The 23,346-nt window shown below is 42.9% G+C and overlaps 2 pseudogenes; both read left to right on the top strand.

Moving 5' to 3' along the window:
• The first annotated feature begins 12 nt into the window (after positions 1–12).
• LOC147893872 (protein PPLZ12 pseudogene) lies at positions 13–7,532 on the top strand (annotated as a pseudogene).
• Positions 7,533–8,535: 1,003 nt separating this feature from the next.
• Positions 8,536–9,522, top strand: LOC147893871 (hypersensitive-induced reaction 1 protein pseudogene; annotated as a pseudogene).
• Positions 9,523–23,346: the final 13,824 nt, after the last annotated feature.

The following is a 23,346-nucleotide window of genomic DNA, read 5'->3' as shown; positions in this document are numbered from 1 at the left end:
AGAAAACTATCCATGACCAGAAGACGTAGTAGCCCAAAAAACTATCGCACAGGTGAACACAGTAGATGCACGAAGCGAGTGCGTGCACGGGAACTCAAAAGGAGCACAGATGGTACAGTTCTGCAGATGCGACTGATACGAGCAGAAGGTTCATCGGCCAGAATACACGTAGGAACCGTGAGCAAAAAGCAGGCAGACTGAAAGTGCAGAAGCTGCCAGGTTTTGCAGCCGTAGAGATAGGGAAGGCACACAGTTTAGAGGCGCAAAAGAAGAGAACTATGTATGGAAGAGGCCGCAGTGCCACACCTAGTCATAGGAGTAACAGATTTTATACCACTAGCCATGGAGATTTTGATCCCAGCAGCCACACCATTTCCGTTAGCCGGAAAAGAAATCAGGACAAGAGGCTAGACATTAAGCATGGCGATGCTCAAGGGCCATAGAGGAAAGGAGAACGTGAGGGCAAAACGTTATCATGGGAGGGGAAATGGCATTAGAAGGGGAGGGAATGAAGAGGGAGACTATGGCACAAGGGGAAAGGGAGAGGGGGAAGAGAAGCATGTACATGATGGGAGGAGGAATGTAAAGATGGACACATCAATGGAAGAGGACTATGCTTTATTTTGAAAGGAAGAGAAGGGAGAAATCAAAGTACTAGCTAGGTGGCTTTACAAGAATGAGCGTGTCTCATCAAGGAATAGCCCCCTCCTTTTATAGCCAAGAGAGGGGCTCTCTCCCAATAAATGCATCCTCCCACATGTATGGTGTGTGTGGAAAAGTCTCCCATGTGGGCTAGGTGGTTACGCACTGTCAATTGTGTGCGACAACCCTTTGCCTCATTTTTCCACATAAATCAAGCCCCATATCTCAAGTCTATGATACTCCCTTGGTCTCTCCCAATTTTATAATATGTTCAAACCTCTAGGAGGACAAGTGGAGGGTTGGACCAAAGAATCTTGCCACCTCATCCTACTTTCCCCATTATTTAACTTGCATCCTTGGACTATCTATACCTCCCCCACATGGGCATATCCTATATGGAGGGAATAACCCAATATAATATCCATCTCCACCTATTTTATATTACTTCTCCCATGGACTTTGATCCATATCTCACTAAATGCAGCCTAGGTGGAGGGGTGGCACATGGAGGAGCCATGCCACCTTACATTTTATAATATTACTACCATGGATTATGTACAACACACCTTATGGGTCCTCTTATGCGGAAGGGTGGCACATGGTCATGCCCTGCCACCTCAACCTTGGGCCCTATGCACACCATATTTTATTATACTATTGCCACACATACAAACACACACTCATATTTATGCCTTTTTCCTTAGACAAATTTATCCATAACAACACCCACCACCAAAGCATGTCCTCCTTGCAGCTATTTTCCTCCTCCTTCTTCGGGTTTGTCTCTACGAGGCCATCCAACATCGTTTTCAGATAGTACAAAAGCATTCCAAAGTCTTTTGGGTATGCCATAGATTCGCAGTAGGTGGATCGGTGTACAGAGTTTTGGGGCTAGATTTCATAATGGGCTCTTAGTTGTGTCTGCACTCTGCACTTAAATAGGGAGAGAGTTCATTGAGCTCGACCTCATTCTTTAGTCTCATGTTAGTTGTCTAATCGAAATCTTTCATCTCACATTAGTTGTCTAATCAAAATATTTCGTCTCACATAAGTTCACTAATTGAAATCTTTCGGTCTCACATTCGTGATCTAATTGAAATCTTTTGTCTCACATTACTTATCAAATCAAAATCTTTCATCTCATTATTATCACCACGGTGGTGTGGATCAAAGGATACTATCTAGTCACTTAACTGAGAAAACATTTCCCAAGTAAACACTAGAGAAGATTAACAATTCAACATAGATTACAATCTCAAATACTCCTTTACTATAGATTACATCTCAAGGACTCCTCTCCCTGATTGCAGGCTCAACCCTCCTTGCTCCTTTCCAAAATGGGGCTGGTTTCTTCCTGCAGGGGCTCGGCCCTTCCCTTCATGCTGCTTCCTCTTTCCTTGATTTAAGCTTCCTAGTTGCAGGCTCGGCCCTTCTTGCTCCTTTCCTGAAGGGGGCCGGTTCCTCCCTTCAGGTTCTTTTTCCTTGCAGTCAGGTTCGGTCTTGGCCTTCTTCAATTTGAGCTCCTTGTCTTTAAGATCTTTTGCCCCAAATTGGGGTGCAACATCTACTTTCTCGTCATAAATAGCTATAGCAAGTAGGCACATTTGACCTGTCCATGACTTGGGCAATGGCAAATGGCATTCTCTACATTGCAATTTTGTATGCACAAACACTCCAAAGCAAAAAACGTGCACAGGGTGGTAGCACATAGGCCATTGGATACAGCAATCATCTATGATGGGGTTATGGCAGACCATGCATTTTGGACCCTGCTGCATAGCAGGATAGGCATTCGATTTAACTATTGCGGCCATCGATCACAGTCTTGCTCTATACATGACAAAGTTGCTTCTTGATTCCTTCCTCCCTCATTTTAAGGCTGCAGATGTTCTCCTTCATCTCCTCCACTTTTTGCTCACTCTGTGTAATAGCTTCATCTGAATCCCTCAGCATCTATTGAAGCTACATAAATTGGTGAAAAACTTCTAAATGGGTGGTTTCCAAGACTTCCACCCTAGTTTGGAAATCTCGCGGGACGACGGACTGCTTTTCATAACTGTTGAAAGCCATGGCAAGCTTGTGTAAACATCTCCTGATCTTCTTGTAGGGTCTTGTAGCTTTCTCTTTAGACTTCCAACAGTGTTTCAAAAAAACAACCCTCACCGTGGCTATTGCGAATTGCTGCACCGCAATTGCTGGAACTAGCTCCACCATGGTGGCTAGAACTTGCTCCACCGTGACTACTCTCTGCATCCTTCCTGGTTTGGGGAGCTGCCTCGTTGTCTTCTCTACCCCGACTGCTCTCTATCCCATCCTTCTTGGCCTTGAAGCTCTCTTGCAGTTCTTGAATCATCTTTCTAGTTTCTACATTCTCCCTTTTCAACTCCTCCATCGTCTGGTCTTTTTCAATGTTCAATGCATTCTGCATGTTGCAGAGCCATTTGTAAAGATCCTCCTTTTTGGCTCTCTAATCTTCAAGGTCCTTTTGCATATTTTCTCACTCCTTGTTTGCCATGTCCCCGTCGTTTCTCACTTCTTCGAGCCTATCTTGGAGCTCCTTCATGCGCTTCTCTGGTTCTTCTCTTCTATGCCCTTCCATGTCGACCAATTTTGTAGCGGCCTTAGCTTGCTATTGTGCCTGGAAGGCCCTTGATTGTGCGTCCTCTACCTTGGCTTATGCACCTTCCCTGATACTTTTCTCAAGTTGCGCTGTCTTTGTTGCATCGGTGGCTTTCTCTTGTAGAAAAGTCACCTTCTTAGACATATGCTTCTCGTATTGCTCGAAATTCCCTTTGAGGGTAGATGCCATCAGGTGCATTGCAACTCCAATGGACTGAGATGACAATTGGGGTTTTCCATCCTTCAGGTTGGTTAACATGCTCTTGGAGATTGCCCTTGAGAAAGATACATCACGTCCTTTTAGTTTCTCTACTATTTCTTAAACCTACCAGAACTTCGAGGTTCCTCTCATATCAGGAAGGAAGTGAATGGTCTTCTTCAACACATCTTGGAGGCATGTTTGCAAGCTCGAAATCTTGACTCCACCATAGATCTTTACTAATTTGAGCATTGGGGTATACATGTAGAATATCCTCTCTCTTCCATTACTTCTTGAAAAAGTGTGCTTGTTGCAAACTATCTCCAAAAATTCCTAGAGCATTTTCAATCACGCATTCATTGATGGTAATCTTTTGACCTTGACAGACTAGTTGCCCCTCCTTCATGTTCACCTCCTGCACCATCCTAGTGAAGTTTTGGAGGGCATCCAAATTGGGCTTTTGAATAGTAAGGATTTCAAGATCAAGGGAGGAGGGGCGCTCGCACTGTGTTGCAGAGGGGGAGGAAAGATTGTGTGAAGAGCTCCCAGACTACCATTACAAGAGGGGATAGAAGTTGCAAGAAGAGTGCAAGGAGGAAAGAAATGGTCGAGAGGCATAGAAGATGAAGCAGTGAAGGAAATGGAATAGTGGAGGCTTGAGATTGCAAGGGATAATGAAATGTTCGAGAGGGATAGAAGAGAAAAAGGTTAAGGGAATGGAATAGCAGTTTGTAGCCCGACTACACTGTCAAGGTGAGAGCCACTGTAGTGGTTGTAGCCCGACTATTGTCAAGGTGAAAGCCACCATAGTGGTTGGCCTGAATTTTGAATAATTCAAGGCAACAGTATTGACTTGCATGGTAATGAATGATTAGAGGTGGTGTCATCTAAGATCCCCAGCCACGTCTGTTATGGTGGCTAAGACCCACCAGGCTGGCAGTTAATTACTAGCCACCGCAATGGCCTGCAATTACTCAACTTCCAGTTACCACCACCGAGCTTGCATGCATGATTACTATGAGTGCAGTAAATTATGGTAATGAGGGATTAGACATAATTAGGCTTCATGATTTACTTTTGTGGGAATTATTGTCCGATGGTGGTGGTTGTCATCAGCTATGTCTGTCGTGGCTATGATTCCACTATGCCACCACTCACCCACCATCACGCTTTAGCATGCATGATCACTACAAGTGCAGTAAAAATTACCAGTCACCGGGCTCGCATGCTCAGTAAGAGAACTAGAGTGCATGGTAATGAGTGATTAGACATGGTTATGAGAATTACAGCCCAATGGTGGCTCGGGGAGGTAACTATGTATAAACCCTCTATATCACGTGCATTCAAGGCCTATTTTTAAAATCCCTTATCTATAAAATTTTCATTGATAAATGTACCCCTTTTCTATACAAATCTATAAAATTTTTCCAAAACTATTTTAAATAGTCCCTTATGTATATTTATTTTCGTAAATTTTAGAAATAAAAAATACAATTCTATTGAACTCACGTGATAGGGTTACATATGATGACTGACCCCCTCGAGAGTAGTGGTGGGTCTCATCAGCCACGTCTATCATGGCTAAGATTCCACCGGCCTGGCAGTTAATTACCAACCACCGAAGTGGCACCACATGGCATCTTCTTTTGGGGGATTCCATCGCAATGGCCTACAATTAATATGGATGGAACCCTGGACTCCAACCACAGTGGTGGCTCGAACTATGTAATATATATAAGATCCGTGGCATTTGGCATTTTACTACATTGCTATGATCCGCCCATGCTCTACTACTTTGCTCCACACCCCTTCTCTAGCTCTTTTCTGTGCCTACTCTACTTTGCTCCACGATCCCTCCTCCAACTCTCATCACTGCATCTGCTCCCTTGCTCATCTTTTGCTCACCCACTCTTTAGCATGCCTAGTACCACCCCCCTCGATTCTATGTGATCCCAATAATATCTGCCTTCTTATATAAGATAATTGCATTTGCACTCACCTGGAGTAGAAATGCTAGCACTAGTGGAGACCCTTCATTCCCACAGGTGATTCCCCACACATTTGAATGTCCTCACCTAGATAACATGCTCATAGAGGGCCTCTTTATGGCTGTGCTATATGGGTTCCCCCTAGATGTCGATGAAGACCTCAACACTTTTAGAGCAGAGTACTCTCAACTTGTTGGGGGTCCGTAATCTGAGTCCTGGCAATGTGCATGGTCTTCGGCCTCTCCATTGTATCCTCCTTTGGCTATCTAAAAAGTTTTAATGCAACAACTAGACTAGAGTTGTACAAATTTCCTCTTGCTCAGAGGAGGCTCTCAACAATGGTTGGATGTAATATTTTGGGCTCTCAACAATCTTTTGGCTCACTAGATGCAATGTTTTGGTCTCTAAGGCATTTATGTAATCTCTTTTTGTTCAATTTGAGGCTCTCAATATGCACTGTTGTTAACTTTTATATTTGTATTTGAATGGTAATGGCCACTACCTTTTGGCCTTTAAGGCTCTCAGCAATTGCTGAGTTTTTATAAATGTAAGATCTGATGGGATATCTCAAGGTGTATGCCTCAGGCACACCTTGGTTTCTATGTGTGAGTGCTAGAGGCACAGTTAGGTGCCCACAAGCACAGTTAGGTGGTGGAAAGCCACATAGGATGATTGAGAGAATCTAGGAGCAGATTGAGGAGATGATTGTGGAGCTCTGAAGTCATCAGTGATGTCAGTGAGCATGTATGAGGTGCCTACTAAAGGACCTCACTCTTCTTCATTCCATAATGCGGGTATTCTGATTTTGTGTCCACTCTTTGCTTCCCTTTTAGTCTACCAACATGGTATCAGAGCCATAGTACCCTCCATAGCCTCCCTCATCCTCAGCCTGTGCACCTTGAGCGCTTCTCCTCTATCCTTCCTTCTCCTTGGAAGGAACCCATAGTTTGAGCTGCCTATGTACAGCATCCCGTCATTCACTTTCTTATGCCTGTCATCCACGCTACCTCTACTCACCGTCACCTTCAAGAGCTTGATTCAATAGCTTCCTATGATCCAACGTGGAAGAACAACTCAGAAGATACTTAACGTTAATGGCTAATTGTCCGTGAGCTCCTGCTGCTCTCCAACTACTCGTTCCATTCATGGATCTGTGCACATTTGTGGATTTGATTTGTTCAGTTGCATGATCTTTACCGTCACTTAGCTGCCATTTGCTGCATCTAGCCACACTTCTCCTGGCGACCCTGCTCACTTGCTACCCATGCAGTCACTCCTGAGGCCCACGCACCCTATCCTGGCTATTGTGGCATCACCATTCTTGAGTTGTTCCATTGAAGACTGTCAGTGTTCTTTGCTTTTGGATTCTCAGTGACCATTAAGACTGCATAAATCTATGCTGAACATTGTTCAAAGCATATGTTCTTTTGCTACACATGTGCACGCAACAGTTGAAGGTGCAACAGCGATGCTATCACTGGAGCATTAGAGGGGGACATTCGTAGACAGCTATCATTGCCTCAATATCTGTATGAAGCTGTCAACTCTTCTGTGATCGCCCAAGCTCCAAAAGCTTCCTGACATTTGCCTTACAGCACAAGAAGCTGCTGCAGTTCGTTTTCACAAAAGTAGTCGCATGTGAAGCATATGTGTCTGATGTTGTCAGAGCCTATGTACTGAAAATGAATTTAGATGATCTCTTTGAGCAAAAGCGTGAAGTTGCTAAAGCTGTCTCAAAAGAGCTTGAGATGGGTGTATACGGTTACAGCATAGAACAGACTTTGATAGTTGATGCTGCAGTCAGGCGGGCTATGAATGAAATCAATGCCGCTCAAAGGTTACGAGTGGCATCTGAGTATAAAGGAGACTCTGAGAAGATTCTCCAAGTAAAACGGGCAGAAGGTGAAGCAGAGTCCAAGTATCTAGCTGGTATGGGTGTCGCACAGCAGCGCCAAGCTATAACGGATGGTCTTCAAGAAAGTGTTCTTACTTTTTCTAGTGGTGTCTATGATACAACTGCCAAAGACGTAATGGACATGGTGATGCTCACACAACCCATAGTTGACACCAGTGTTTCTTTGTAGAGCCAAAAAGGAAGCAACTTCAAAGACAATCTACTTAGAGTTGATGTGCCTCCACAAGATGAGGCATCCTTTGAAGATTATGCATTTTAAATCATCTCTATGTATACTTCACATCTCTCTTTTTATGTCAAGGTACTCAGCCTGGATAGTCCTCCAAAATGAATGAAATAAACTATTGTGTCTTTGTGTGTTTTGTAAACACCTCTGGTCACCTTATGATGTAGGCCATGTGTATGTTTTGCTCCATGGTACCTCCTGCAGACATTGTGTGCATGTACATGCAGGGGAGATAACCATTGGAAGGTCTTTTTGTATCCCTTTTCTTTACCTTACAACCAAGGGAACCCTTGCTAGCATGAGAACCTAGCCATAGATTTATCCTTGACCACCATGACATGGCATGAGAAACTATGAGACTAGATGTATCCTTGACATAGCCTGAGGCATTCCCTTGAGGGGGGGTTTGATGGGATATCTCAAGGTGTATGCCTCAGGCACACCTTGGTTTCTATGTGTGAGTGCTAGAGGCACAGTTAGGTGCCCACAAGCACAGTTAGGTGGTGGAAAGCCACATAGGATGATTGAGAGAATCTAGGAGCAGATTGAGGAGATGATTGTGGAGCTCTGAAGTCATCAGTGATGTCAGTGAGCATGTATGAGGTGCCTACTTAAGGACCTGACTCTTCTTCATTCCATAATGCGGGTATTCTGATTTTGTGTCCACTCTTTGCTTCCCTTTCAGTTTACCAACATGGTATCAAAGCCATAGTACCCTCCATAGCCTCCCTCATCCTTAGCCTGTGCACCTTGAGCGCTTCTCCTCTATCCTTCCTTCTCCTTGGAAGGAACCCATAGTTTGAGCTGCCTATGTACAGCATCCCGTCATTCACTTTCTTATGCCTGTCATCCACGCTACCTCTACTCACTGTCGCCTTCAAGAGCTTGATTCAAGAGCTTCCTATGATCCAACGTGGAAGAACAACTCAGAAGATACTTAACGTTAATGGCTAATTGTCCGTGAGCTCCTGCTGCTCTCCAACTACTCGTTCCATTCATGGATCTGCGCACATTTGTGGATTTGATTTGTTCAGTTGCATGATCTTTACCGTCACTTAGCTACCATTTGCTGCATCTACCCATGCTTCTCCTGGCGACCCTGCTCACTTGTTGCCCATGCAGTCGCTCCTGAGGCCCACGCACCCTATCCTGGCTATTGTGGCATCACCATTCTTGAGTTGTTCCATTGAAGATTGTCAGTGTTCTTTGCTTTTGGATTCTCATTGACCATTAAGACTGCATAAATCTATGCTGAACATTGTTCAAAGCATATGTTCTTTTGCTACACATGTGCACGCAACAGTTGAAGGTGCAACAGCGATGCTATCGTTGGATTAGAGGGGGACGTTCGTAGACAGCTATCATTGCCTCAATATCTGTATGAAGCTGTCAACTCTTCTGTGATCGCCCAAGCTCCAAAAGCTTCCTGACGTCCGCCTTACAGCACAAGAAGCTGCTGCAGTTCGTTTTCACAAAAGTAGTCGCATGTGAAGCATATGTGTCTGATGTTGTCAGAGCCTATGTACCGAAAATGAATTTAGATGATCTCTTTGAGCAAAAGCGTGAAGTTGCTAAAGCTGTCTCAGAAGATCTTGAGATGGGTGCATACGGTTACAGCATAGAACAGACTTTGATAGTTGATGCTGCAGTCAGGCGGGCTATGAATGAAATCAATGCCGCTCAAAGGTTACGAGTGGCATCTGAGTATAAAGGAGACTCTGAGAAGATTCTCCAAGTAAAACGGGCAAAAGGTGAAGCAGAGTCCAAGTATCTAGCTGGTATGGGTGTTGCACAGCAGTGCCAAGCTATAGCGGATGGTCTTCAAGAAAGTGTTCTTACTTTTTCTAGTGGTGTCTATGATACAACTGCCAAAGACGTAATGGACATGGTGATCCTCACACAGCCCATAGTTGACACCAATGTTTCTTTGTAGAGCCAAAAAGGAAGCAACTTCAAAGACAATCTACTTAGAGTTGATGTGCCTCCACAAGATGAGGCATCCTTTGAAGATTATGCATTTTAAATCATCTCTATGTATGCTTCAGATCTCTCTTTTTATGTCAAGGTACTCAGCCTGGATAGTCCTCCAAAATGAATGAAATAAACTATTGTGTTTTTGTGTGTTTTGTAAACACCTCTGGTCACCTTATGATGTAGGCCATGTGTATGTTTTGCTCCATGGTACCTCCTGCAGACATTGTGTGCATGTACATGCAGGGGAGATAACCATTGGAAGGTCTTTTTGTATCCCTTTTGTTTACCTTACACCCAAGAGAACCCTTGCTAGCATGAGAACCTAGCCATAGATTTATCCTTGACCACCATGAGATGGCATGAGAAACTATGAGACTAGATGTATCCTTGACATAGCCTGAGGCATTCCCTTGAGGGGAGGTTTGATGGGATATCTCAAGGTGTATGCCTCAGGCACACCTTGGTTTCTATGTTTGAGTGCTAGAGGCACAGTTAGGTGCCCACAAGCACAGTTAGGTGGTGGAAAGCCACATAGGATGATTGAGAGAATCTAGGAGCAGATTGAGGAGATGATTATGGAGCTCTGAAGTCATCAGTGATGTCAGTGAGCATGTATGAGGTGCCTACTTAAGGACCTCACTCTTCTTCATTCCATAATGCAAGTATTCTGATTTTGTGTCCACTCTTTGCTTCCCTTTCAATTTACCAACAAGATCCTCTATTCAATTTTTGCTTGGTATAAGTTGATAATTTTTATATAACTTATTATTGGATGTAGATGTACATTATTATCTCTTTTACTCAATTTTCACTCGATAAATTATACTTTTGCCCTCATTTATATTTACTATAACAAGAACTAAAATACCAGGAAAGATGAACTACAATTTCCTTGGTTTATGACCAAAAAAGCACTAAAATTACTCCAATGACCCCACCGTTGTGGTTGCATAGAGATACATCTAGAAAAATACAATTAAACTTTCAAAAAATGCAATTGATGATATGGCCCTTGAGGGGTCCCCTCTGGGGGCAAGGGCCATATCTACATGCATTATACAATATCCAAGATGCCACTAGATAGAAATGGCATGTCGATATGGCCCTTGCCCCTAGAGGGGACCCCTCAAGGGCCATATCGGCAATTGCATTTTGCTTTGTTGCACAATGGAATACATTTTCCTTGGTACACAAATATATAACTCCAAGAACCAGCATAGTGGCTTTCATAGATCTCCTTCTGTTTGCCAATGTGCTGGTTGTCATAAATCTCCTCCTGTAATACTTAAAAATAGATCTCCTTCTAGACAATTCATCACAATCCTAGGGTAGTATCTCTTTCTTTATGTGATACTTTTATCATAATTGGGATGTGAATATCATGGTAGAATATATTGGATGTTTCCCAAATAGTATATAGTAGTTTAGCATATAGGAGTTGCACTTGGTCAGATATTTTCTTCCAATTTTTCCCAGGGGTTTCTTTTTTAAGGATCAAAGGGCATTAAATCTTCCACTAGAGTAAGAGGCTTGTAGTTATAAACCAAATTCTTCATCAAGCTTATTCACATGATCTCTATTCAACCCTGTGTACATGTAGATTAGAGGAGGTTTTTGGCATATTACAATGAGAATGGAAGGTGGAATGCAATCCAAATGGGCAATATTTTCAAATTTCACCAACCCTAACGGTTTCTTATGTCCTTTTTTATATGTGATCTTCACATTAAGGGAGAATTGGGGTCTCAAAAGGGCCCCATAAGGAATGGATTAGGCATAAGGCAAGCCCTATTGTGGGGTCCAAGGGAGTCATCAACCCCCCTACCTTGGTAGGTTAAGCCCAGAATTTGAGCCCACCTCTTGCACCTCTTGCACCTTAGGAGGGGGCCACCTCTTACACCTAGGAGGGGGCACCTCTCCTAAAGTCAAAATTTTGAATTTTGAATTTGAATTTCCTCTCTTTCCCTTCCTTCTCCCCCCGCCCTCCTCACATCCTCCCTTCCTTCTCCCTCCTCCTCCTATTCCTCTTCCACACGTCCCATTTCTCCTCGACCTCCTCTATCTTCCCACATGCCTCCTCCTCCTCCTCCTCCTCCTCCTCTTCCCTCCTCCCTCTCCCCTCCTCCCTCCTCCTCCTTCCTCCTTCCACACGACTCCTCCTCCTCCCTTCTTCCACACACCTCCTCATCCTTCTCCTCCCCTAAGTCATTGTTTGTTTGGGTGTAGCCATTTTTGGTGAGGTTCAAGGACTTTTTGTACATAGGTATCTTGCATGACCCATATGCATTGCTCAATGGAATTCGATAAAATTTATCTTCAAGTTGTAGTACACATTTCAAACTTTAACATGAGAACCAAAAATTATGGAATAAGGATTTTTAATGAGACCGTTAAAGCATTACAAGTGCTATGTTGCATGTGAAGCACGCATCCTGAAGACTGTAGGATATAGCAATTTATTCAAAAATATCAAAATTTTGTTCTATACATACATGCAACCAAGTAATCACTCCTTGTCCTCAACCCAAGGAAACACCTAAATGAGAACATTAGGCATGGATTAATGGGCCTCCATTGTTGTGCTAAAGTGATGCATACCCATTTAAGGGCACACTCCATATTCTCTTTTTAATTTGTTGAAAACCAAAACGGATTGAAAATTTGGAATCCAAACTAGTGGGACTATTGCATGGTGGTCTTAAAACATTGATAGTTGTTGATATTGGTATCTAGATTCACCCTAAAATGGAAGAAGTTAGAAAAGTGCAATTTGCGCATGTGAAAATATATTTTAATAAATCCAACACTATTTACAATTTTGAATTGTTTATTTTTCCATGCACTTGCTTTCTATATGGCTCATAAGCATGCCAAAGGTCATTGCATTTAATAATACATAGCATTAAACTTGATAGCGTGCCCTTTGGCCTATTTGTGTTTTGAATAATTTTAGGCCACATTGCGATTGTTTTGAATATCCAATTCTAATGACGTGTATCGTCGGACAGAGGAGAGGAAAATCGGTGGTGGTTGAAATTTTTCTACTCCCGCAAGTTTTGAATTTTCACGCCTCCCGCCCATCAAATCTTGGAAGATTAAGTACCTGCAGAGTACCTACAACCTACCCCCGCCCCACAAACGCCCTACAACTTGCACATACATCGACGTGACCTTGTGCAGACTTTGGTTTGCCATTGTCTTCTTTCGGGTAAGTTTTCTATTCTTTGCTTGCCTCACTAGCTGTGGGGGCTAAAGGTCACTGTGCCTTAACCCCGATTATGTACAATACTCAAACACATATATAAATGAATGAAAAAGAAGATTAGGGTGGTTCTGCACCCACCAAACTTGTGTGGCTCTCTGTCTCTCTCTCTCCTTCTTCCGTTCTTGCTTCCGTTGAGAGCACTCTCAACTAGTATCAGAGCCCGGGTGATCTAGCTGAGCGTGCGTGAATGCTTGAAGCTCAGCAGCTCTGTGGGAGGAAGGAGAAGCTCTGTGGGAAGCTTTGTGGGCGACTTTACTTGCATCCAAGTGTGCAGAGACCTTGGAGAAACCTTTGTAAAAGTCACTTTGGCTTTGCGAAGTGGTTTTGAGAGCCTGTTAAGAGCTTTCAAAGAAAAAGTCGTTTTTTGAGGTTTTTCCCTATTCCGTTCGATGACATAGACTTCGTATTGACTTGTAGAGGCAACTATTGCTTGCTTTTGGTGTCCACATTACTTCAGGAGCTTGGAAACACCTTCATTCTTGAATCTAGGATCATTTCATTGGATTTTTGACTCACTGTGTCAGTTTCTGCATTTTTTGCCCGGGTGTTGGAACTCAAGTTTGGAGCAACCATTTGCATATCTTCCAGTTCCAGTGGACTCAGGAGGTCCTAATACTTCTATGTTGCTCATCATTCGCACTCCAGTGGAGTTTACAAATAGCTCTGTTTCCAAAAACGTTTTTCAGTCCGTGTGTTGGACCCAGTGATTGAGACCACGGTTTCCAAAATCGTTTGTCCCATTGCGTTCCGGACGCCCAAAAACCCCTAGCTGTCAGTTCTTGCGCAATTCGGTGGAGGATTTTCAGAGTTATAGATCTCTGTGTATTCGATTTCGTCTCTCTGTTATGCATTTTTCATTCTAAGGTTTTGAAACCTTAGATTTATGCCACATGGCAGTGGATAAGTGTTGACTCCCATTTCTCACTCATCGGTTGGGATTTTGGAGTTCTGGCAGAAGAGAGATATTTGCAGATTTTCTTGTTGAGTCCGATTATGCAATGGCGCCCATGTTTTCAGGCATCTCAGGTTCTATTTTCAGTAGCGCTCATTACCGTGGGACTATGATTTCTTGAGCATACCTTATGCAGATCACTCTGGTTGCAGTAGTTTGAGTAGTGTGCGCTCATTCGTGGTGTGCATTGGGTTGCAGTGGATGATTTATAGGCCATTTGGATGCATTGCGGTCCTTATTGGATGCGCTGATAGGCCCAAATTGCCTTGTGGGATGCTATTTTTTATGGACGCTTTGCACATGGATGCTATTTTATGCTGAGGGACAGCTTTGACACATTGTTGGTGATGCACTGATAGTGCTATGCTCTCTTGGATGAGATATTATTGATGCATATGCCAGTGGATGGTGTTTATGCTTGAGTCAGATGCATCTTTTGATGCTTTGAGCTTTGAGTCTTTTGTGATATTTCAGTCTATTGTGGCATACACATTTGGGTGCACCTAGTATTTGGTGTGATTCTCTCTTGCAGGGACTAGCATTTGGGATTTTGTTTCATTTGCATCATGGCATCCTCTTCCATGCTTGAAAAGGAGTTTTTCAGCATTAAAAAGTTTGATGGGACAAACTTTTCTTTGTGGAAAGAACAAATAAGGGATGTGCTTATTCAAAAGAAGCAGATTAAACCCTTGGCAGGGATTGAAGCTAAGCCTGCAAATATGTCTGAGGATGATTGGAATGAGTTGGATGCATTAGCAAAGTCTACTATTAGACTTCATCTTGCAGAGTCAATTTATTTCACAGTAGTAAATGAGCAGACTACGAAAGATTTGTGGAAGAAACTGTGTGCCACTTATGAGAAGGAAACTGCCTCTAATAAAGTTTACCTCATGAAGAGGTTGTTTGAGCTACAGATGAAGGAAGGGGTCTCCATTGCTTCTCACTTGAATGAATTCAATATTATTTTCAGCCAGCTTCAGGCTCAGAAGATGAATTTTGATGCAGAGACTAAGGCAATATTTCTCTTATGTTCATTGCCATCCTCATGGGATACCTTCCATACAGCTGTCAGTAACTCTGCACCTGGTGGAGTACTGAAATTTGATGATGTTGTGGGTAGCTTGTTGGCCGAGGAGATTAGACGGAAGTCTATGGATGGCAACAAGCAAGATGCAGCCTTAAATGTGCAAAGGGGCAGATCACAGTTCAGGGGGAAGTCCCAAGAAAGAGGGAAGTCTTGTAGCAAATCCAGGGCACGAAACATTGAGTGTTACCACTATGGCAAGAAGGGCCATATGAAAAAGGATTGCTACAAGCTGAAAAGAGAGCAAAAGGATAAGAAAAAGAATGCAAATTGGGGTGCAAATCAAAAGGAAGAGAGTCCAAGGAAGGACAAAGGAAAAGTGAAGATCGAGGAGATCAATGCAGTCACACATGATAGTGACAATGATGTTCTCTTCATGTCTAGTTTATTTGCAGAGTTGCTTACCACTTCAGATGATGCATATTCCCAGGGTTGGATTTTGGATTCTGGTGCTTCATTCCATGTTACTCCCCATAGGGAATGGTTCTCCACTTATGACAGTGGAAAGACAGGTTGTGTGCATCTTGGAAATGACTATACATGTGACATAACGGGAGCAAGTGACATAAAGTTTTCTTTTGCAAATGGGCCTGCATTTGTTTTGAAACATGTGAGACATGTGCCTAAGCTGACCAAGAGTCTTATTTCAGTGGGTCAGCTAGATGATGCTGGTTTTCACACCACTTTTGGCTTTCAAAGTTGGAAAATTCAGAAGGGCTCTATGCTTTTGGCCAGGGGTGCCAAGTGTGGGACTTTGTATCCCTTACATGTATCAGGGGTATTTGATCATGTTGTTGCAATAACCGAGCAGCCAAGCACTTCTTTGTGGCATTGCAGGCTGGGGCACATGAGCCAGAATGGAATGAAACTCTTATGCCGTTTGGGTTATGTACCGCATTTGAGTTTCTCTGATTTTGAATTTTGTGAGCATTGTCTCTATGGGAAGCAGATAAATCAGCCCATAAAAGAAAAGGAAAGAAAGAGATTGAAATGCTTGATTTGGTGCATTCAGACGTATGTGGTCCCATGCCTACACGATCATTAGGCGGGGCTGAATACTATGTGACATTCATTGATGATGCAACTAGGAAAGTGTGGGCTTATGCTATAGCTCGGAAGAGTGATGTGTTCCAGGTATTTCAGAAATGGCTGGCCTTGGTTGAGAATCAGTCAAGTAGAACGCTTAAATGCCTATGGACTGACAATGGTGGAGAGTATCTCTCTCATGACTTTCAGCATTTCTGTGATACTCGTGGGATTAAGAGGGAGCTTACATCCCCTCGTACTCTAGAGCAAAATCCAATTGCAGAAAAGATGAACCGTACCATTCAAGAAAGGTTGCAATGCATGCTTTCCAATGCAAGTCTTTCTGGTGGTTTTTGGGCTGAGGCAATGAAGACTACAGTGCATGTGATCAATAGATCACCTAGTAAGAGTTTGGATGGTGGTATTCCTGAAGAGGCATGGAGTGGAAAGAAGCCCTCTTACTCTCATTTGCGTATATTTGGGTGTGAAGCATATGCACATGTGCCAAAAGAGCTTCGAAAGAAGCTAGATCCTAAGTCTAGGAAATGCATCTTTCTAGGTTATGGTGAAAGTGGAGAGATGGGCTATCGTCTCTGGGATCCAGAAGCAAAGAAGATCATATGCAGCCATGATGTGGTCTTCAATGAGAAGAAGATGCATAAGGCACCCATGAGGGATGTGGAAATGAGAAGAATCACTTTCCAGGATGTGAATCCACCTGCATATGTTGATAGACAGCAAGCTGTCCATGCACCAAATGTGCAAGAAATGGTACAACCAAGTACTCCCACAGGTATACAATCAAGGGTAGATGATGGATCATCTATTGGTGGAAATGATGAGCCAAATGTGGCTGATATGCAAATGGGACAGCAAGCTGAAATGCCCTTGAGAAGATCATCTAGAGTGTCTAGACCACCTGATAGGTTTGTTCCAGGGGTAGACTATGTGATGCTTACTGATTGCGGGGAGCCTTCTTGCTACAAAGAGGCTATGATGCGTGAGGATCAACGCAAGTGGGAGTATGCTATGCAATCAGAGATGAGTTCACTTATGAAGAATAAAGCTTGGGACTTGGTTTCTTTGCCACATGGAAAGAAAGCATTGCCATGTAAATGGGTCTACAAAATGAAGGTCACAAGTGATGATGTGCCTAGGTACAAGGCCCGTTTGGTTGCTAAAGGGTTCAAGCAAGAGAAGGGTGTGGACTTGGATGAGATATTCTCTCCGGTTGTGAAGATGACCACACTTAGATGCATGCTTGGACTAGTGGCATCAGAGGATATGGAGCTTATGCAGATGGATGTCAAGACAGCTTTCTTGCATGGGGATTTGCATGAGGAAATTTACATGGTGCAGCCGGAAGGCTTTGAAGAAAAGGGCAAAGAGCATTTAGTTTGCAAGCTCAAGAAGAGTCTCTATGGTCTTAAGCAAGTGCCTAGAGAATGGTATCAAAAGTTTGATGCTTTCATTTGGTCCCAAGGTTTTAGAAGGAGTGAAATTGATCACTGCCTCTACACTAAAAGAGCTAAGGATAATAGCCTGATAATCTTGGCACTATATGTGGATGATATGCTATTGGCTAGCAAGAATACTTATGAGCTAGATGCATTAAAGGCCAAGTTGCATGAGGCCTTTGATATGAAGGATTTGGGACTTGTAGGTCATATTCTTGGTATGCGCATCACCCGTGATCGGAGTAGGAAACTCCTTTGGCTTTCACAAAAAGAGTATGTTACAAAAGTATTGCAGCGTTTCAATATGGAGGGGGGGAAGGTAGTGAGTACTCCATTGCCTCCATATGTGAAACTGAGTCATATAGATAGTCCCAAATCAGATGAGGAGAGGGCCATGATGGCCAAGGTTCCTTATGCATCAGCAGTTGGGAGTCTTATGTATGCTATGATAGCTACTAGACCAGACATTGCATTTGTAGTGGGAGTTGTTAGCCGGTATATGGCTAATCCAGGAAAGAGGCATTGGGAGGCAGTTAAGTGCATCATGAGGTACATGAAGGGTACCAAGGAGATGTGCATCTGCTTTGGTAAAGGAGACATGCGTGTACTTCGGTACACAGATTTAAACTATGCAGGGCATGTGGATAGTAGGAGATCCACTTCTGGTTATGTGTTCACCTTTGCAGGTGGTGCAGTGTCGTGGATGTCTCACGCAGAGAAGTGCGTTCCTTTGTCTACCACAGAGGCTAAGTATGTTGCAGCCATAGAGGGTTGCAAGGAGGCTATATGGCTTGATCGGCTAGTGGGAGATTTGGGGATTCATACAGGTGTACCGACATTGCATAGTGATTCCATGAGTGCTATTCAGCTAGCACGGAATCTGGTCTTTCATGCAAAGACCAAACACATTGAGGTCAGGTACCATTTCATCAGGGAGGTACTTGAGGACAAGCGCATAGAGCTTGTCAAGGTTCATACAGATGATAACCCTGCAGATATGCTGACAAAGAGTCTACCTAGTCAGTGAGTATTGTCGTGTATTGATGGGCATTGGATAGTATCCTCACTAGTTGTTCTCCCTTAAAGGCACATTGTCCTTTAAGTGGGAGGTTGTGGGGGCTAAAGGTCACTGTGCCTTAACCCCGATTATGTACAATACTCAAACACATATATAAATGAATGAAAAAGAAGATTAGGGTGCACCCACCAAACTTGTGTGGCTCTCTGTCTCTCTCTCTCCTTCTTCCGTTCTTGCTTCCGTTGAGAGCACTCTCACTAGCTAGCTTCTCTTGGTCTATTCTGGACTGATCATGGCCATGGCGTCAATGGCAACATGCAGCTCACCATGGCTTGCAAGAGAAGCATGCAGAGGCTACAAGAAAGGAAAGCTAAAAATCCAGGTCAAGGAACAAGGAACAAAGTGCGGGTCGAGGAAAGCACTTGAAACATCTATGAAGGGAGAAACAACGACAAGAAAGAAGACTCCTTGAAGAGTAGCAGCAAGAAGTGGTTGCAGATGCACGCATTCAATCATTGCCATCAGAGCGAAGAACAGGAGCTATGGTGTCACGATTGGTGGAAGCGACATCATGCCATTCAGGTGATTACCAGTCTCGAGTCTTCACAAGATTTAGCATGAACCCTAAAGTTTGTAGAGTAACAACACCTCGACAGATGCGAGGCGATGCTCTCTAACCTAAGAAATAGCCTACAAAAAGGAAAAGGGGTGCACGCCTTAGATCAACTAGCTGTAAAGATGGCAACATTAGCTATGTTGGTGTCCCCTGAAACAAAGGAGAAATAGCTTGGGTGCACAATGTCGAAGATGTAAATCAGAAGGACCAATGTGGCTCCAACGGTTCAATGTAGAGCAAAAGTAAAGCACAATCATCCCGATCCGAGAAGTTTGCAGGCTTCAACAAAACACAAGAAAAGGAGAGACAACCTAAGTGCAAACATCATTGCTACAGTGATGACATTTTGGCACAAAAATACGAGAGTTTCTCCAAATACAAGGGACATCTATAAGAAGCAGATGGGGCACAAGGTGTTTGAGGAGCACGTCATACACATGCTAGATCTCACATACACAATGGGGGAATACACACAAAGGTGGAGGCTAAAAACAATTTTCCTCTTCTTAGTTGTGAAAGCCAAAGGAACTCACATACAAAGAAATAGAAGAACCCTATATGTGGATCTCAAACCAAACTCAGCTAACTAAGGTGGCATACTAATAGAGCCACGAACTAGAGTACATAAGGATAGCTATCATCCAGCTATTATTCATGGGAGGTGTACCAACCGCATAAGGATAGCTATCATTCATGGGAGGTGTACCAACCGCATCTACAGCTAACAAGTCGATGACATAAATGCACAACAGTCACCGTAGCATATCATGAGTGGAGCTTGATATCTCAACACTCCCCCTCAAGCTCAATCCCAATCCCTGCACACCAAGCAGGTCTCTGAACTTGCGCAGCTTCTCTGTGCTCAATGCCTTCGTGAATATGTCAGCTACCTGATCCTCTGTGTTGAGATAAACTAGATTAATAAGACCTAGTAAAACCTTCTCCCACACATAGTGATAATGCACCTCAATGTGATTTGTTCTAGCATGATAGACTGGGTTATTTGCCAAGTGTATACTGCACATGTTGTCAAAATAAATGACAACTGGCCCATCTATAGACTGATGCATATCATAAAGTAGCTTATGCAACCAAGCTACCTCACATGCAGCCATTGCTGCACCCCTGTACTCAGCCTCTGTGCTCGATAAGGCAACTGTAGGATGTTTCTTGCTACTCCAAGTGACTGCAACACTCCCAAAAAAGAACACATATCCACTAGTAGATCGTCTATCAGAAATACTACTAGCCCAATCAGCATCAGTGTATCCATGCAATTGTATTTGAACCCCAGTCTCATAAAATAGTCCATACTTCACATACCTAAGTATGTGTCTAGCCACATCCAAATGCGGTTTCCTTGGAGCCTGCATAAACTGACTTACCAATCCAATAGCATAGCTCAAATCTGGCCTAGTAATAGTCATATAAATCAAACTTCCTACTATGCGTCTGTACATAGTAGGGTCTTCCAGAAGCTCACCTGCATCTGCACTCAACTTCACATTCTCCTCCAAAGGAACTGAAATAGGCTTATAGCCTGTCATCCCATATTTGGATAGCATGTCCAATCCATACTGCCTCTGCAAGAGCCATATCCCACTTGGTGATCTAATCACCTCAATGCCCAATAAATAACACAGCTCTCCCAAATCCTTCATCTCAAACTTCTACTTCAATAGCATATTCACATGAAGGATATCTTCATCACTATCACATGTGATGATCAAATCATCAACATAAATGACAAGCAGCATAATACCTTTCTTTGTTTTTCCCACATAAAGTGAGAAATCTGCCTTGGAAATCTAAAAGCCAATAGTGACAAGATACTGTCCTATCTTGTCAGATCATGCTCTAGGTGCTTGCTTTAAGCCATACAAGGCTTTCTTCAACCTGCAAACAAACTCAAGATGACCAGCATGAACATAAGCTGGTGGTTGCTCCATAAAGACCTCTTCTTGCAAATCACCATGCAAGAAGGCAATCTTTACATCCATCTAATGTAAAGACCATCCCTTTGATGTAGCCATAGCAATGAGTGCTCTTACAATTGCCATCCTTGCAACCGGACTGAATGTTTCTTTATAATCAATGCCACATGTCTGTGCATACCCCTTGACAATCAATCTTGCCTTGTATCTGTTCACAGAACCATTTGCATTGTGTTTCACCTTATAAACCCACTTATAGCCAATTGCATTCTTGTCTTTAGGCAAAGGCACCAATTCCCATGTAGCATTTGCTTCCAAGGCATCCATTTCTTCATCCATGGCTTTCTCCCATTTTTTTTTTCCCATGGTTTGCTCAAAAGAAGTGGGTTCTGGTTCCTGTATCACTTTGACCCTATAGGCATAGTGAATGGCTGTAAATCCATCATATTTCAGCCTATCCACAGGATACCTAGCTTCGGTATACCTATGCAAAATAGGCTCACTTCTAGGTGCTCTCAAAACATCCCTGGTCTTCCTTACTCCAGGTGTAACAATAGAAGGAATACCCAACTCATCATCAATGCTCTATTCTGAGCCACTGGATTCACCATCCACATAACAATGACCTACATTCACATCAAACATGGGCTGATCTACCTTCTCTTTTCCTTTTCATGATACCTCCATACCACTATCTGCATTGCTTTGAGGAGATTCTCCTGATCTCAATCTGCCTGTCCATGGCAAAGTATGTGAACCACTGCTAGAGGACACTGTAGGTCCACTAATATTTTGTGATTGCTGCTTTGAATTCTGTGCAGGATTACCATTTTGTGCATCTACATCATCAATCACATTTACTAGTTTATACCAGCTGCTCATCTCATCAAAAACAACATCCCGGCTCACTGTAAACTTATGAGTAGAAGGGTTATAGCATTGATACCCTTTCTATTGTAGAGAATAACCAATAAAGATGCACTTCTCAGCTTTTGGATCCAACTTGGACCTCAACTCATCTGGCACATGAACATAGGCAATGCAACCAAAAATTTTCAAATGAGAAATATCTATTTTCCTACCAGTATACATCTCCTCTAGTGTCATGCCATGTATTGCTACAGTGGGAGTCCTGCTCATTATGTAAACTGCTGTAGCAACTGCTTCAGCCCAATAATAATCTGGTAGGCCTTTTTCATTTAGCTTGGCCCGAGATACCTCTCCAATATGCCTATTTTTCCTTTCTGCAAGTCCATTTTGCTATGGGGTATGATTGCATGAATATTGTTGCTTTATGCCATGCTCCTGCAGGAAGGTTGCAAACTCATTTGAGAGGTACTCTCCCCCTCCATCTAACCTTAGGCATTTTATTTGCAGCCCTGTTTCTTTTTCAACCATAGCTTTAAAAGGTTTGAAATGCCCAAACACTTCACTTTTCTTTTTCATAAAATACACCCAAACTTTTCTGCTGTAGTCATCAATAAAAGTGACAAAATAATGACACCCTCCAATAGATGCAACTTTAGTAGTCCATGCATCAGAGTGGATTAATTCCAATGGCTTCTTACTCTCTTGAACATATCTAGGAAATGGTTTCCTTGCCTATTTTCCAAATTGACAGGCTTCACATACCTTATGCATTTTTGCAACCTTGAATTCAGGCAATCCTGCAACAATATTTATGGCCTGCATTGATTTAAGTCGTTGTACATTAACATGACCAATGCATTTATGCCAGATATCACTATCTACAACTACACCGGTCCCATGTGCAAACATTGTTGCACTCAATTCAGGCATGTCCGCATCCAACATAAACATCCTACCCTTCTTCTTTCCTTTTGCTATCAAGCAACCGTTATTTTTCATATCCTCAACAAAGCATCCATGAGGATTAAATCTGACCTGCAAGCCCTGCTCAACCATTTGACTAACAGAAACCAAGTTCTTGGTGATATTCGGGACATGAAATGCATCAGACAGGTATTTCTTTTTCCCATCCTACATAGACAAAGGAATTTTACCAATCTGCACAATAGGATGTGCAGTATCATCACCAGTCTCCACAAATCCTAGTCTTTCCATTTTCCTTGCATCCTGCATCCATTCTACATGACCTGTCATGTGGTTTGATGCACCTGAGTCAACATACCACACATCATTGCTTTCTTCTGTAGTTGTCACAGAATCGGTCATGTGGTACACCATAAACAGATGCTCGTTTCTGTCATCACCCTGTCTACTAGAAGATGCATAATTTCCTTACTGCAATTTTCCATTCATGATGTCATTCTGCTTTTTATAGCAGTCTTTAGCCATATGACCCATTTTACCACAGTAGTAGGCTGCATATTTTGATTTCTACCATGGCCTCTAGATCGGCCTCCTCTACCTCTGCCTCTACCTCTTCCAGCATTTGAGTAGAAGACAG

Source organism: Dipteris shenzhenensis, chromosome 15, assembly GCF_047967505.1.
Source record: "Dipteris shenzhenensis isolate YYH24624 ecotype China chromosome 15, Dip_SZ_1.0, whole genome shotgun sequence".
In the NCBI taxonomy this organism is placed as follows: Eukaryota; Viridiplantae; Streptophyta; class Polypodiopsida; order Gleicheniales; family Dipteridaceae; genus Dipteris; species Dipteris shenzhenensis.
The sequence above is the reverse complement of the archived record's forward strand: the minus strand, read 5'-3'. Positions and strand labels throughout refer to the sequence as shown.